The sequence below is a fragment of the Panthera leo genome, chromosome D2 (genome assembly GCF_018350215.1).
Source record: "Panthera leo isolate Ple1 chromosome D2, P.leo_Ple1_pat1.1, whole genome shotgun sequence".
Lineage (NCBI taxonomy): Eukaryota > Metazoa > Chordata > Mammalia > Carnivora > Felidae > Panthera > Panthera leo.
This window is the reverse complement of record NC_056689.1, coordinates 47,987,750-47,999,529: the sequence shown is the minus strand read 5'-3', so window position 1 is coordinate 47,999,529 and position 11,780 is coordinate 47,987,750.

Here is an 11,780-nt window from a genome sequence, read left to right as displayed (position 1 = left end):
AGAAAGGCAGTGAAGGGCAAATGAGGGAAATCATTTTGCAGTCCATCAAAATGTAAGTACCGGATCTTCATTTAAGAAAAAAAAAGAGGGGCACCTGGGTGGCTCAGTCAGTTGAGCGTCCGGCTTCAGCTCAGGTCATGATCCTAGGGTCTGTGGGTTCGAGCCCCGCATCAGGCTCTGTGCTGACAGCTCAGAGCCTGGAGCCTGCTTCGGGTTCAGGGTCCCCCTCTCTCTCTCTGCCCCTCCCCTGCTTGTGCTCTGTTTCTCTCTCAAAAATAAATAAACATTAAAAAATATTTTTAAAAAAGAGCTTGGACTAAAACCAATCTCAGATTATATGGGTCACCTTGGGGTACCTCCCAGGTCTCACATGTGGGACCCAGGCCTTTCTTCCGCTATACGTTTCCTTGCTGAACACAAGAGCCAGTCTAATACGGGACAAAGAGACCTTCACTGAACACTGCCATGTGCCAAGGCTGGACCCAGTGCTTCATGCTTGAAATTAAACGGTGAGGACCCCACCCCACCCCCGCCCTGCAGATGGGGTAGGGAGCTAAGCTGGACCCCACGCGACCAGCAAGAGATAGCACTGCTCCCATTAGACCAGGGGTTTCATTCTGGCTGCACCCTCCTGGAACCACCTGGAGAGTTCTAACACAAACAATGCCCAAGCCGGCCTCCCCAGAGACTGGTTTATGGCACTGAGTCTCCTGCTTTTTGTTTGTTTGTTTCCCAGTTGATTTTAATGTGCAGTCAGGATTTAGAGCCCCTGTGTTCGACATGCTCTCAGCGTCACCTGCACATGGAAAGTCACATCTGTGAAAAAGGTATGGAGCCTGGGTCCCACCTGCAGACATTCTGATTAAATTGGTCTGAGGTGTGACCTGGGCATCAGGATTTTTTTAAACCTGATTCCTATGAGCAGTCAAGTTAAGACCCACTGTCTTAGGTGAACTTAGGGAAAGAGTGAGTCTGGATTTCTCCGAAAGGTCAAAAGACCCCATCACCTGGGTGCTTAACCCCCCAGGGAGCCATCCACCCCATTGTCTGGGGTCAGAGTCTCTGGTTTCCTTCCCCTCCCGAAATACCCCCCACACAGAGCAGCCCTGCAGCGACACCACAGGGCTCAGGCCCGCCTGTGGCCTGCACCGGAGACCAGAGCATCTCTGAGGCTCTTCCCCCGCCGTCCTGACTTCCTGCTTCACTGTTGGAGCCATGAGCCCAGCTGTTTTCCCCGAAGACCCAGCCGGAGGCTTTTCAGTTCTTCCTCGTCGATTTTCTGGGTCATGTTACCTTTGCAAGGGCATTGGCAGCCTGACATCTGAGGAAATCGAGTTCCCATTTCTCCAAGGAGGCCCCTGAGTGGCTGGGGAGGCCTGGCAGCCTAAGGAGAAGCCGAGCAGAGAGGGCAGAGAGGAAGGTTCAGCCTCAGATCACCCCGGAGGACCAGCTCAGCGACGACAATGAGGGCAGGGAAAGATGACTGCTCCGGAACAGCGTTCTAAACCCCAGATTGCTGGACCACCCCGCCAAGAGTGCCTGCTTTGGTAGGACTGGGTGGGACCACTGCATTTGCATCTCTAACGAATTCCCAGCTGACACTAATGCTGCCCGTCCCGAGAGCATCCTTTGCAAACCACTGATCCAAAGGCTGCTGGTTTCTACCTTTCCCACGGTTGCAGCTTTTCCTCCCACAGGATTCTCTGCAAGGCTAAATCTGATACCCCAACTTCTTGTGCTTAGGCTCCCTGCCCCAATCTTCTGTAGAAAACAGGATTTGCAGAGGGAAGATGGCCAGTGCAGCAGGCAGAATAATGGCCCCCGATAATGTCCATATCCTAATCCCTGGGACCTGTGAGTGATGAGTTACATGGAAAAGGGAAGTAAGGCTGTAGGTGGAATTAGGCTGCTAAGGAGCTGACCCTAAGATACTGTCAGTTACCAGGTGGGCCCAGTGCAAGGTGCACAGCGGAGCCCCTTCCCCATCTGGGAAAGAGATGAGATAAAGGAAAACATTTGAAGGTGAGACACGGGATGCAGCCACATTTGATGGCTTTGAAGGTGGAGAAAGGTGGCCACAAACTAAGGAATGTAAGTGCCCTCTCGCAGCTGACAGCCAGCAAGGAGACGGGACCCTCAGTCCTACAGCCACAAGGAACTGAACTCTGCCAATAACCTGAATGAGCAAGGAAATGGGTCCTCCCACGGAGGCTCCAGAAAGAGGCAACACCTTGATTTTAGCCCAGATACCAGATTTAGCCCCATTGCAGACCAGAGCTCTGTGGTTCTACATCCCTGTGTGCTATCCTATGTCTGTGCCCTGGTGTAATCCCCACCATCCCAGAGTTTCCAGAATCCCCTTCCAAGACAGTCTTTGGATCAGGTAAAACAGGTGGGAATTATACAGGCAGAAACTGTAGGTGGAAGGAACAGAGAGGTGAGGCATCACAGGAAAACAGGAAAAGTGAGACCTGTTTAATTTTTTTTAAGGTTTATTCATTTTTCAGAGACAGAGCGTGAGTGGGGGAGGGGAAGAGAGATGGGGAGACACAGAATCTGAACCAGGCTCCAGGCTCTGAGCTGTCAGCACAGAGCCAGATGCGGGGCCTGAACTCACGGACAGCAAGATCATGACCTGAGCTGAAGTCGGATGCTGAACCAACTGAGCCACCCAGGCGCCCTGAGACCGGTTTAAAACCTGAGAACATACACATGAGGAGCTGACCAAGGTGGCAGTCAGAGTGGGGGACTTCGTCCCAAGAGGGAGGTTCTGCAGGCGTCCCCACTGCCCTAACACAGCCTCTCCCCGGAAACATCCCCTGATGGGACCTCACCAAGCTCAGCTCAGCTCATCATTAGGCAGCTCACACAGTGGGAGAATTACTACAAGTGGTGAATATCATCGCTGAGATGGGGAAGGCCCCTGCCCCACTCACCCTCCTTCCCAGCTGGGGAGAGAGTCCCCTATAACCAAGCTGGGATCTCCATGTCCCTTGGCCTTTACGTGGGCCACAGTCATGACTGATGTGGGCCCAGGCTTCCAGCAGGTCTTAGGGATCGGCTTCGGTGCCTGTGGATGGCATGGGCTGGCATGATGGTCCTGGGACACTGTGTCTTCTCCATCACTGAGGCCTCCACATCTGTGGCTTGGAGTGTTTCTAAACCATTTCCGCTAAGAAACCCCTGTGTTGTTTCTCGCCCATGCCCCTAAATTTGTGCAGCTTTTAAGGTTTTTAACTGTATACAGCTTTGTTCTCTTCTGCAGTACCAAATAGTAGGCCTTCCTTATATAAGCATTTATAATGCAGGTGCATTATTCCAGGATACTTTTAAGTTAAAAAAATCAGTTATTTAGCAACATGCATGTTATCATGTTGTGGCAAGAAAATATGGGGTTTTTTTGGTCTACGCATAATAGTATAGCTAAAAGAACACATTCTCCTATATTAACATCCAGAGAAGGGGTACTTTCTTAATTTTTAACCCTGCTTCCTTTTTCAAAATGCATTTTATTTTTTTTCCAACTAATAAAAAAGTAGCCAAGCTTAATATTTCAAGAGATAATAAGAGGCTTAAAGCAGCAAATCAACAAAAACAACAGTTACAAAAAGTTGTCCCCTATTTCTCTAATCCCTCTCCCCAGATCCACTGTCCAAAGATAAGCATTGCCATTTCTTCTAGCAAATTCTTCTGATATTCACTGTGCTATTTTTTGGTAATACATTCGTGTTGCAATTTTTCATTGGTCAGCTGTAGGCATTAACCTTTGACCTCCCCATCACTGTCTCTCCTTTCATCTTCCTAAAATTTAATCATTCTGGAGACTTCTTTTCTTCGGTTCTCAGAAGTTTTCTTGTGTTGCATCTTCCATACTTCGTGCCCCCCACCCCCGTCAGCCTTTCTGGAAGTCCTAGAAATCAATAGACATACCCTTAGACTTTCTCCTCTATTTCCTTTTCTTTGTCTTTTTGTTGTACTGGATTTTAGCTTCTAACTGGTCTATTATTTTATTTTGTTTGGGTTTTGTTTATTTTTCATTTTGAGATTCTTTTGCTCTGGGGTTGCTATCGTGTATTCAAAATACAGTGTATTCTGTCCTTGTTTCATAGATGTGATACCTTCTCACATGTCTCTCAAGATAGTAATTATAGGGTTTATTGTTTTTAAGCTTTCTATGTGTCCTCCATTGTCTGTACCTTCTCTCTGGGTCTTTCTTTTCTGTTTGTCTGGGACTCTCTCTGTGATGTTGGACCCTTTCCTCAAATATGACCTAATACCTATGACAAGGTACTAAAAAACTGATTGGAAATGTGGAGACTGATGTGGAGACTTTGAGGACTTGGGGTTTTCACCAGAAGGCCGTGAGACTTTTTGGTCTCCTAAAGTTAATTTTCAGGTGTTCTGTGGGGCTATTCACACTTTCCAGGAAAGCTGCTCTCTAGGGTCCCAGGTCTGCCTCTGCTGTTCTAGAGTCAAGTCAGGGAAAGAGCTGGAGAGCCGACAGTTCAGCACAAGTCTGACTTTAACCCCTATCTTCTGTCCTGTGCCTCGCCTAGCCTCCCAGAGCCTGACACATTGTCATTCAGTTCATCTGGACAATAAACTTCTGGTCTCCATTGGATGGAGGAACAGGAGACGAGCAGGGCAGAGAGAAGGGATGGGGGGGGGGGGGGGCAGATGGCATGGGGGAGGGAAAGGACCTGAGAGTCCAATTGCTCAGTTTCCAGACTTTCAACTATTCGCCCATTTTTAGCTCCAAGCCTGACCCCGGCTCCCTGGTCCGTGGTGTCCCTGAGTGCTGAGCCCCTCAGGGATTTTCAGGGCGAAACACTCACTGCTCACAGGAAATACCCACTGCCGGCCAGTAGCTCGAACCGTCCCATGTTCTGCAAAATCAGTTGCCACTTCTCCATCCACCTCCACTTGAATTCCGCTGTTTGCTCTCATCTTGTGTCCATAGAGTAATCGTTTTTAAATTGTCACACTCCATTTGAGTGGGAAGGAGCCAAATGCTTATCATTAAAAAAAAAAAAAAAGCCACATTCATCTGGAAGCCCCTGTGTTTTCAAAACTAAACCTTGGTGTTGTTGGTTTTTGGTTTTTGACTTTTTTTTTTTAGTTGTATCAGAAAAAAAAAATTAGCAATTGGGTGATGTGAGTGAATGAAGAGACTCAAATGAATAAAACATGGTTTCAGCACTTAGAGAAGATACAAATGACCTTGCTTGACTTCTGAACAAAGTTCACCAACAGGACTCTCGTTTTTCCTGACAGAGCCTTAGACATCTTTTGAGAATTAATTTAAACCAAAAAATCAAAATTTTCAGAGACACTATCATGAAAAGCACGGACATGGAAGGGGAAATTGTAGCTTCCCCTCCTAACTTCACCCCTGCCCTTACATTTCATGGCGGGTGTGGTTTTTTTGGGGAGAGCAGAGCCAGGGCCTTCATGAAGGAGCCTGTGTTCTTTCTCCTGAGCTCCCCTTGGGGTTCTGATTGATGTGGAAACCCCTTCCTTCCAGCAACAACAGAGGGGAACCTTGTCTGAGGCAACTTGGCGCCTTTGACTAAAATATTATTTCCTCCACATGTTGGAGTTCACTCCTGGGAGCGTTGGGGATTTAACCTCCTAAATGCTACAAACCTGGACAGGTATTTAGTCTCACTGTGCCCCCTGGGAGGACTGATGTCAGAGACCAATTTCCCAAACTCTGTGGTCATCAAGAGGGCCAAGCCCGTGAAATGTTTAAAACCTCTTGTGGCCTCGCACTGTAAATCTGTGTCTCGACAGACAGTCCCAGGAGAGCTGGCTGCGACGGCAGGGCCGTCTGACCACGTTCGACGAAGCTTGCTCAGCAGAGCAGGTGGTCCCCGTGTGTCAGGCCCCCATCAGGCACGGCCATCCCTCACTCTGTCAGTCTACCCTTTCAGGACAACTTAATTGAAATGGAGTCCAGAGTTATAAAGTCCACAACCTCAGTGACTTGGAAAGATCTGAAGGGACCACCTGTTTCACTGTAAGCGTGGCAAAACCAATCCCCAAGAAGCATGACCTCTCCTAGTTCACACTGACCGTTAGAGGCAAGTTGGAATTCATCCCCGGGCAACCTGGCCTGAAGACCACCGCACCATCCCCTTTCCCAGAACCAGTGTGTTAAAATGGCAGCTGCCAAGCATGGCAGACCCGTGCCGCTCAGTAGCCCCCCCCACCTCACCCCATTCCAGAGCAGGTGTCTCTTCCTGCCCTGCACAGACCAAAACATGGTGGACCCTGGGCAGCTCTGCCTCCCTGTGAACTCAGACTCACAGAGAAATTGTTAACACAACCCTGTACAGTAGCACAGGCCTCATGCAGATCGTTGGTAGCCCCTGCACTGTGAGGAAGCATACACAGATGGCACCAAACTTAGAGAAAGAGGGAGAGGTGAAGGACAAACGTGAGTTTGCCTGAAAATGCATCCTCTGCACCCTTTACACTGTCGAGTACGTGGCTTTGCCTACTTCCTGTGCTTTGGCTAAATTGATCTTAAAGAACTAAAATATAAACGAAGGGTCCCCTTGGACAAGACGTCCTCATTCATTCAAGTATCTACCATCCCCGAGTCCATAAATCTCACCAGCCAGTGGAAGAGGCCAACGTTAACTCGGCAATTGCTAATACAATGCGACCGGCTGCTGGGGTGCTGCAGGTCTGAGGATCTCTGTTGTCTTCTGCAGACACTGAGATGAGGGCCTGAAGAGGTCAAAGGTTTAGATCCGCTCCAGGGATTTGTCTCCGGGGCCAGGCACTTCCTTTGAGTTATGCCCATGAGCTTCCTACTATTTTGTGCAAGCTTCCTCATCCCCCAACAGATGAAGATTAGCACACCCCCACATTTCATCCTTTCCTGACTTCTCATGCTCCCCAGAGTCATCCTGGGCATCTAGAAGTTTCGTGCTGCTTTTAATGGCACACAATTTATGGCCATCCCATATGCCAGAGTATATCTGTAAAGCGTCCATATGTAGCAACGCACAGAAGCTCTAGACAAGGCCAGAGGCAGCTGCAACCCAGCCTCCGGGGACACTCATTCCCATGAACCATCGTGGGAAGACAGTGGAGAGCTTCAGCAAGTCCACCATCACCTCCTCCAATCTGAGAGCAGTTTCCTTTAGAAGCCCTCCTGGATGAACTGCCCCAGGGTTACTGGAATGGTCTTCTCTCACTGGGCAGCCTTATGATAAAGGCACCTGTAAAACCAGAGGGCACAGCAGAGGGAGCCAAGCAGAGACCACTGGGCTCATTGTCTCCTCATGTCTGTTTTGTGTGATCTTGAGTAAATGCACTTAATCTAACATGACTGCTTCCTCATCTATAAAATGCGAATAAAAGAATAGGGTTGTATATACAGCACTTAGCACAGCACCTGGAATGCAGTTAATGTTGAACAAACACTAGTTATTATAATTGTCACTGACTAGTTATCACTAGTTTTCACAGCCCTGGAGGCAGGACATTTATTACCAAGCAGCTTGAATTATTATAAGCTGATTGAGTCTGACTGCCTTCCTATGGTTACAACACACAGGGACTCTGGTTAGTGTGCCGTGAAATGAAACAATATAGCAAACAAAGCTCTGGGTGAGCCCTGTCATCCCAAAGAACAGCTTTTCCCTCTATTTCCCTGAGGTCAGGGCCGGGCCGTGCCCCTAATTGGGAGTGTCGTTGGTTCACTGGGTGGAATCCTATTGTTACAAAACCTACAAAAGCTTGACCACAGTGCAGAAAGTTTTCTTGGTTCACTCCTAATAGTAGATCCCGTTTCCCGGCATCTGCTGTAGACAGGTACTTTTGACACAATACTTCTATCCCAGTGAGACACCTTGTAGACCCATTTGATAGATAAGAAAGTTAGGACTGAGAGAGGATAAAGAATGTCTCAAGCCACACAGCTGTTAACTGCGGAACTGAACTGGGCACCCCTCCTCTCCCTCTCTGCACTGCTTCTCTGCCCTGGCCCGGCTGTGGACAGATGCACAGAAGAGGAACCAGGCAAGGTAGGAAATTCTGGCTCTCTTCCTTTGCATTCTAGGTGCATTCCTGGCACTTCTCAGGGCAATTGTCTGGATTCCTTTAAGAATGACAGTCATCTGGAATCACAGACTCGGGGGTCCAAATCGTCTGATCAGAGCTTGAGAATTGCCCTCAGTGTCAGCAATGTAAACGTGCACACGCACACACACACACACACACACACACACACACACACACACACGGTATTCTTGGGAGCTCCAGGGAGCTCATGACCTCCCACACCAGCCCATCCTATGAGTGGGGAACAACTGAGAGAACACCTTCCCCTACTGTGAACTGAAAGTTTCTCCCCATAACGCCCACCCATTAGGGCAAGTTTAAATTCTTCCCAACGCAGCCGGAGTGGAAAGTGTGCTTTCTCTGTGCCGTACCCACGCCACACTGTTGTCAGGAGCAGTGGGGCCCCTAGCTCTCTGGTCCCTATACTGCTGTAGTCTGAGGCTCCCTTCCTGCTGTGCAGGGTACTTTTCTGCACTCTTTATACAGGTCCCTCACAGCCGTGCTCAGTCCTGGGTCCTTCCCTCCACCCTTTCACAAGCCTCTTGGAAGCCCCCCGATCTCTCAGGGAAGTGCCCCCTTCTTCTTCCTCTGAGCCCATGAAGGACTACAAAGTCAGACCTGAAGGTCTGGGAGCTTCCCCCACCTTCACAGTTAGCTTCTATTTCAGGGCCTCTGGCCCTCGGTTCCTGGAAATCTTTTCTCTGAATTCTGAGATGTCTGAGGACCTTGTCTGCCAGCCAGATTTCTCCTTTCCCCACGGAGCTCCACAAATCGGCTTAGTGACAGCAAGGCCAGAAACTCTGCCAGAGTCCTCTTTGCAGTTTCCTCAAGCCAGCATACACGGGGTCTCGTCCACTGCGTGCTTTCACAACGGGCCATACCCTCCTTCCTCCACCAACCCGACCTGCACTGGGCTCTTAGGCTGACAGTGTGAAGCCTGCTTGGGATTCTCTCTTTCTCCCCGTCTCTCTGCACCCCCCAACTTGTGAGCACACACCCTCTCAAAATAAATAAGTAAACATTTTTTAAAATGTAAATAAGTAAATAAATAAATAAATAAATAAATAAGGAACAGGTAAGTTTAGCAGCTCCCTAAGGACATCCAGTGCCCAGTGTTGTTGCCATAGCACTGGACAGACTCAAGTTCTTGTTTCGCCCTTTGCCTTGACCCCCCTCATCACCAAGGAGCTGCCCGTCCTGATACAGGTGCACTCACGGAGGGGGAGCCCAACCCATCCTCAGGCCCTTTGTTAAAAGCCAGGGACACTTTCCCAGAAGTACATCAGCACATACCCCTTCCAGGCTGTTTGGCCAGAATCGGGTCACACGCTCGCTCCTAAAACAAAGGCACCAGGAAGGGAAGGCTATAATCGGGCCTGTGGAGTTCAACAGACCGTGGCAAGCAAGGCCTGGAAGGAGTCTATGTCTTCTGAGCAGGCGGATGTCAGACACCCAGCAAAACCAGCTGCTGTTAGCAAGGAGGAAGCAAAGCGCGCTGCAGGGCTGGCCAGAGCTTCCCGAGGAGCTGAGGGCACAGGCCCCCACGGGGCACGGAGCCACAGGACTGCGGACCCCCCGGCCGCCCGCAACAACATCTGTGCGGTTCAATGTGTGCTACAGACACCCAGGTACCAGCATGTGGGAGAGGGGATGTGGAGCGCCAAGACCTGTGAAAAACTGGGAACTTTGTGGGGCGCCTGGGTGGCTCAGTCGGTTGAGCGTCTGACTTCGGCTCAGGTAATGATCTCACAGTTCATGGGTTCGAGCTCCTTGTTGGGCTCTGTGCTGACAGCTCAGAGCCCGGAGCCTGCTTCCGATTCTGTGTCTCCCTCTCTCTCTGCCCCTCCCCCACTCACACTCTGTCTCTCTCTCTCCTTCAAAAATAAATAAACATTAAAAAAAAATTTAAAAAAAGAAAAACTGGGAACTTTGGAGTTGATAAACACAGCTGACCCAAGAAGTAAATATGTCAAACCATACATTTTCAATCTTTTTAAAATTGTTTTCTTTCTTTTTGAGAGAAAGAAAGAGAGCACATGTGCATGCATGAGCTGGCAGGGGGCAAGGGAGGGGAGGTGCTGGGGGGGGGGAGAGTAGGGGAGGGGGGAGGGTACAGAGGATCTAAAGCAAGCCCTGCTTCATAGCAGACAGCAGAGAGCTCCATAGGAGCTTGAACTCACAAACCATGAGATCGTGACCTGAGCTGAAGTCCGACGCTCAGCTTACTGAGCCACCCAGGCGTCCCCAAACCATACATTTTTAAACTTGATCTTAAAGGTCACATGAACAACAGCGATTCTTAAACTGATTCAAATGGGGGAGATTAAAAAAAACTTGGTAATCTTTATGGAATGTTATGAAATCTTGACCAAATTAATCAATCATATTAGAATAACTTTGTTATTTTTATTTTTTTCATCATAATAAGTCTTTAATCCTCATCCCCTATATCCCCCATGCCCCCACCCACCTCCGCTCTGGTAACCATCAATTTGTTCTCTATGGTTAAGAGTCTGTTTTTTGGTTTGTGTCTCTCTCTTTTTTCTTTGCGTGTTTGTTTTGTTTTTTAAATTCCACGTTTGAGTGAGATCATATGGCACTTGTCTTTCTCTGACTATTTCACTTAACATAATACTTTCTGGCTTCGACCATGTCATTGCAAATGGCAAGATTTCATTCTTTTTATGGCTGAATAATGTTCCAATGCGTACATACACCACATCTTATTATCCGCTCATCAGTTGATGGACACTTGGGCTGCTTCAGCAATTTGGCTATTGTAAGTGATGCTGCAATAAACATAGGGATGCATGTACCCCTCTGATTTTGTGTTTTTGTATTTTGGAGTAAAATAACCAGTAGTGTGACTCTTGAATGATAGGGTAATTCTACTTTTACTTTTTTTTGAGCAACCTTCATTCTGTTTTCCAGAGTGGCTGCCCCAGTTTGCTTTCCCACCAGCAGTGCAAGAGAGTTCCTTTTTCTCCACACCCTCATCGACACTTGTTTCTTGCGGTTTTTATTTTAACCATTCTGACAGGTGTGATGTGATATCTCCTTGTAGCTTTGATTTTAATTTCCCTGATGGTAAGCGATGATGATGAACATCTTTTCAGGTGTCTTCTGCCCATTTTTTAAATGGATTATTTGTTTTGGGGTGTTGAGTTGTATCAGTTCTTTGCGTATTTTGGATACTAACCCTGTATCAGACATATCATTTGCAAATGTCTTCTCCTATCCTGTAGGTTGCCTTTTAGTTCTGTTGATTGTTTTCTTCACTGGAAACTTACAATAAATTTACTAGAGGGGCGCCTGGGTGGCTCAGTCGGTTAGGCCTCTGACTTTGGCTCAGGTCTGATCTCACCATTCATGAGTTCGAGCCCCGCATTAGGCCCTGTGCTGATAGCTCGGAGCCTGGAGCCTGCTTTGGATTCTGTGCCTCCCTCTCTCTCCGACCCTCTCCCTCTCACACTCCTTCTCTCTCTCTCTCTCAAAAATAAACAAACATCAAAAAATTTAAAAAAAAATTTACTAGAGAAAAATATGTATTCGTTATACGAAGGCATATGATCCTCACCAAAGCAATAAGCAAAACAGACTATGCCTGAGCTTTTCGTTATTATTAGAATTTAGTTTGGGGATTTTTTTTTTCCTAATTTGGTTGTTCGGCTGTTTATTCCACTTGAGCAAAGGGAGAAAAGATT